Genomic DNA, 5554 nt, shown 5'->3' with positions numbered 1-5554 from the left:
TCCCAGCTACTTGGGAGGCTGAGGCAGGAGAATGGCGTAAACCCGGGAGGCGGAGCTTGCAGTGAGCTGAGATCCAGCCACTGCACTCCAGTCCGGGCGACACAGCGAGACTCTGTCTCAAAAAAAAAAAAAAAAAAAAAAAAAAGATTAGCATCAGAAGTGAAGGTGGGGAATTAAGTAAGGGGTAAGTGGATAAGGAACAGTAGTGGGAGGGGGACTTTCACAGCATTGCTTTCAATATTTTTTCAGTGACTGCATTACATACTCAAAGCACTAAACATACAATTTTTTAAAAAATTTAAGTTCTTCCTGGTATTGAGCCGAAAATCTGTCCTATAACTACCTGTGTTGAACAAATCAAATTGCTTCTCAAAGTGCCAGTCCTTTAATATTTTGAGGATATTCTGCTCCCTCTGAGCTTCCTCTTTAGCTCTCCACTCCTTGTAGTAATGCGGGCACTAACTACAGCAGGCTGGATGTCTGAGTCTGTGGACTCTCTGGGGGACGTTTGCCATTTGGGAATATCCAGCATCTACCCACCCTTCCCCCACTCAGCCCCTAAAGCATTCTACCTCTCCTTTGCAGAATCTCACACTGAGCACAATCTCTGCGGGAGGACGTCCTAGCTTCCCACTAAGAAAGCAAGAGGTCTAAATGGCTCCTCCCTCTGTCTATGCTGGTCCAATCAGGAGGCAAGGATGTGACTCAACCAATCAACTCGCTCTTCCTAAGTGTCGCCTGTTAGAGCTGGGTACGTGGAGGTTATATTTATTCTAGCAGTGGCGGCTCAGGCTATTTGGACTGGACAGCCCTTATGCTCTCTCCGTTGTTGGGGCACCTGCCACCCAGTCCTCCAGAGCTCCTTGGTTCTGACTCATTTTCCAATCTTGTTCTTCCAACCTCCATCAATTCTGTGAGTCCTAAAGGTCTTCAAATAAGTTATCTTCACTTAAACTAACCAGAGCCAGTTTCTGTAGTTTATGAGCAAGAATCCTGACTGCTAAAAAGCTCCCATTTACATATGACTTTGGGAGATGTGACAAATTGTATTTCACAGGATGGCCTCAATAATGTCTTCCATCCACATGCTAGCCAACAATATTACTTTGCTATTCTTTCCAAGGAGAAGTGAGCTCTATGTACTCTCCTCTCGAATCTGGTTTCCACAAATAAGTATGGCAGAAGTGATGGTGAGACAGCCAGGTAGGAAGGGCTCCCCGGAAAAAGCTCCAACCAGCCTGGGCACTGGGTGGAGCAACAGAAGTTCACGCCCTTTGCAGCAGGGAGGAGTCAGGCTCCTCCTCTTCCTGTGTGGAACCTGGGATTCAAATGGTGGGGAAGGGAAGTGCTCTAATGGAGGGACTCTGGCCTTGCAAGAGTCCCTGTTTCCCCCTTTTTTCCCCTTTTCACCCAATAAAATCCTGCTTTACTCACCCTCCAAACCATCTGTGAACCTAAATTTTCATGGCCATGAGACGAACAAGGACCCCATCTTTAACTGAACTAAGGAAAAGTCCTGCAACAATGGTATGTAACTTTTGAGACTAGGTCATAAAAAGTCATGCAGTTTTTGCTTGGTCTCCCTGAGTTGCTTGCTCCTGGGGAAAGTCAGCCTCCATGTAACAAATCCAACTAGCCAAGACTGTCATGCCGAAGAGGCACATGCAAGTCATCTGGTTGACAGTCCCAAATGGTGTCCTCTGCCAACAGTCAGCATCATTTGCCAGCGGTGAGTGAGCCATCTTGGACACCCAGCCCATTTGAGCCTTCAGATAATGACAGCACCATCTAGTATCTGACCATAACTACATGAGAAATCCCCAGCAAGACCTGCCCAGAGGAGCCTCCCAAATTTCTGGCCCACAAAACCATGAGCAAAAAGCCTATTGCTTCAAGCAGGTACGTTTGGGGATCATTTGTTATGCAGCAATAGAAACTACAACATTAGGCTGGGCACAGTGGCTCAGGCTGTAATCCCAGCACTTTGGGAGGCCAAGGCGGGCGGATCACAAGGTCAGGAGATTGAGACCATTCTGGCTAACATGGTGAAACCTCATCTCTACTAAAAATACAAACAACAACAACAACACACAAAAAAAACAGCCGGGCACCTGTAGTCCCAGGTACTTGGGAGGCTGAGGCAGGAGGATGGTGTGAACTCGGGAGGCTGAGCTTGCAGTGAGCCAAGATTGCACCACTGCACTCCAGCCTGGGCAACAGAGTTTGACTCCGTCTCAAAAAAAAAAAAAAAAAAAAAGAAACTAGAACATTAAAACTCTTGCTTTCTTATCTTGCCCCACAGAAAAGTACATATTCTCAGCAATCAGAAAGAGAACAGGATAAAAGGCAAAGTTTATTGAGTCCTACCACAGGACAGATACTTTACAATCCCACCTAGCATAACCTTCATGATTCTACGAGTTGGTGACAATGTTTCTTTGTCAAAAAGAGAGTGGTAGAGTTCAGAGGGGACAAGGCTGTCAGATTGCAGAGGTGGTGCTCTTTCTGCTGGAGTGAAATGTCCCAAAGTAAGACTGCAGAAGCAAGAGTCAGGCAAGAAAGTTTGATTTCACAACATGGTGTTTTTAGGATAAAGCCCTCAGAAGCCATGTGATCCTTTTAAAGGATAAAATGTCCGTTTTGCTTCCCTTCTTCCTCCCAGGAATTAGTCAAATGGCAGGTGGAACATGTAGTCTGTGAGGCAGAGCTGAGGAGTGACAACTTTCATAGAAAACTTCCACTTACAACCAGGTATGCGGACTCATGCCCGTACTCCCAGCACTTTGGGAGGCCAAGGCAGGAAGATCACTTGAAGCCAGAAGTTTGAGATCAGCCTGGACAATATAGCGAGATTCTCTGTCTAAAAAATATTTATTTTTTAATTAACTGAGCATGGTGGCACATGCCTATAGTCCCAGCTACTTGGGAAGCTGAGGCGTGAGGATAGCTTGAGCCCAGGAGTTGCAGACTGCAGTAAGATATGATCACACCACTGCACTCTGCCCTGGGTGACAGAGCAAGAGCCTGTCTCTAAATAAATAATTTGTATTTATTTATTTATTATTTATTTAATTTTTTATTTATTTAAACAAGTAAATATTTTTTTTAAAAAAAAATGTTCACAGTGTTGCAGAGTGTTACAGAGAGGAAACTTCTAGAGACTTCACACTTGTAAATCACTTCCTTTAGTTTTCAACTCATTGAAGACTTGAACTGAGCCCTCCATGTGGTCAATTTTAAGTCATATGAGGCATAGAAATGCCTTGGTGAGTTCCTATTATGGGCCAGATGCTATATACACTATCCATGATCCTGCAAGAATGACATCGCTATCTCCCATGGCAGATGGAGAAACAGTCACAGGTGATTCAGTTATTTGTACCAAATGTCACACAACCTGGAAGTACAAACTAAAGAAGGGTCCCAGTGGAGCAGAGTATGGGGGAATAGGCAGGCAGACAGGCAGTGCGGCCCCACTGGCACAGAGCCCTGAGACAAAGCCTCAGAAACACCAGTCCAGGATTCCTGCAACCTGTGGACCAGGGGGGGATCTAGCAGAATGTGGGGTCCCCAGAGGACATAGAATCAAAGACGCTAGAGAGAGAACAATGTCCTCATCAACATGGAGCTGATGGAGCAGAGCCCCCAAGGATAACATTTCACATTCATTTATTCCCCAGCTAGCAGGGATTGTCTGATCCAACCCCTCAATTCTGACATAAAAGGCAACTGAAGCCAGAAGGAAAAAGGGCCATGCCTGAGGTCCCCCAGCTTGCCAGAAACAGGGAAAGACAAGAGTTCCTATTCCTGATTCAGGGTCCAGTGCTCTTTCAGAGGCACCTTCCTGCATTCTGAGATTAAACTCAGGCTTTAACTAGGGTGACCCTTTTAATTTATGATCCAAACCAGAATGAGAAGGGGCATTATTAATAATTACAACAGGATGGCAGGTGTGAACAGGATTGCCCTGTGCAAATGGGACACATAGTCGTTCTAGCATGGCATTCTAGAATGCCACCCACTTGCCCACCAGGAAAGCCTCTTCACAGCCTTATGGCTATGGACGTAACAACTCACCATCACCCTCCATGCCAGGTGAGGGACTGATGAACCAAGCAGCCCTGAGGGTCTGGCTTTCTTAGGCGTCTTTAGAGATCTCAGAACTGGCTGCTCCAGCACTGGCCTCTGTCCCCACCTGGCACTGTGTATGCATAAACAGAGGCCCCATTTGTTCCCACCTATCAGGGGCAAGCTCCCTGCCAAGCCCAGTGGAACTCCAGTTTTAGGTGCTTGCCTCTGGATGATACCCACTGAACCAAAGCTGTCCTCACTGTGAGACTGTGAATGTGGGGCCCTCCTATGGAGCCCCAGGACAGTGGAAGAAGGCCCCTGCTGGCTTGGTAGCTAGGTCATGGCAGAAACTATGAGGATGTGAGAAGCACACCAAGTGGCATAAACTAGTTGTGCTGTTTCTTCCCCCTCCTTCACTCCTCGGTACCCCCCAGTAGTCATCAGCTTCTGAAACTTTACCTTACACACACATCTGAGGATCTTGTTAAACTGTAGATTCTGATTTAGGAGACCTGCAGTGGAGCCTGAGATGCTGGATTTCTCACAACTCCCAGGTGATGCCAATGCTGCTGGCCCAGAGGTCACTTGGAATAGTAACTCTCTCATACCATCCTGCTCAATCTCTTCAGAGCAATAATCATAACTTGTCATTGCTTTCTTATGTGGTTGTTACTGATTGCAGCAGATTGTTGCAGTACAGCCCTGATAATCACAGGCTTGAAAAGCACATGTGTGTTGGGCTTGTCCTCTTGGAACCCTGCTGCTGAGTGAACAGCCCCCGCTAGCCGGCTGGCGGCCCCTGGCTCAGTCAACCGCCAACATCAACGGCCAGACCTAGGAGTGAGACCATTTAGATCATCCAGCTCCAATTGCAGCCACATGAATTAGTCCAGAAGAATCACCCAGCTAAGCCCAGCCCAAATTGCTGACCCATACAATGGTGAGCACATAAAATGGTCATTGTTTAGGTCACTAAGTTTTGGAGTGGTTTGTTACATGGCAATAGATAACTGATACACTGCTTTAATGTCTCTGTTAGGGGTGGGACTAGATCTGTTTTATTTGGTACATTACACCTGGTGTTTTGAATTGATAAAAAAATGAACTAACCTGGACCCGTCTGATTCTAAAATCCAACAGTTTCTGCTCCACTGTTTCTGTTCCCTGTTCCCAGACAAGTTGCTCATCCTCGGTCTAGTGAGGTCAATGGTAGGATATGTAATCTAGCCTAGGTTAATTAGTGCTTTCCAGTCTACAGTGATCGGTTAAAGGATGAATGTGTGACCTAATCTAATCCAATCAGATTGAAACTCAGGACTTTCACTGAGAATGGTTAGGAAAACACCTTCTCTTCCCCAGTCAATATAAAGAAGAAATATAGGAATAGTTTTCAAAATCTGACTAATCATAACTAATCTGACAAGTCACTATAGGAAAGAAGGACTTGCACAGGCCCACTGCTATGCTGGGCTTTTAATTTTTT

At 45.9% G+C, this 5554-nt stretch overlaps 1 long non-coding RNA gene across 2 annotated transcripts in view; it reads right to left on the bottom strand.

Annotated features, from left to right (window-relative positions):
• LOC105516208 overlaps positions 1–4975 on the bottom strand; it is a 21041-nt gene extending 16066 nt beyond the window's left edge. For both annotated transcript variants that reach the window (XR_001002449.1, XR_001002448.1), the window contains exon 1: positions 4531–4975. This is a non-coding gene — a long non-coding RNA (uncharacterized LOC105516208). The remainder of the gene's footprint in view (positions 1–4530) is intronic.
• Positions 4976–5554: the final 579 nt, after the last annotated feature.

Source organism: Colobus angolensis, unplaced genomic scaffold, assembly GCF_000951035.1.
Source record: "Colobus angolensis palliatus isolate OR3802 unplaced genomic scaffold, Cang.pa_1.0 Scaffold278, whole genome shotgun sequence".
Classification (NCBI taxonomy): Eukaryota; Metazoa; Chordata; class Mammalia; order Primates; family Cercopithecidae; genus Colobus; species Colobus angolensis.
This window is presented reverse-complemented; position numbering and strand designations above follow the sequence as displayed.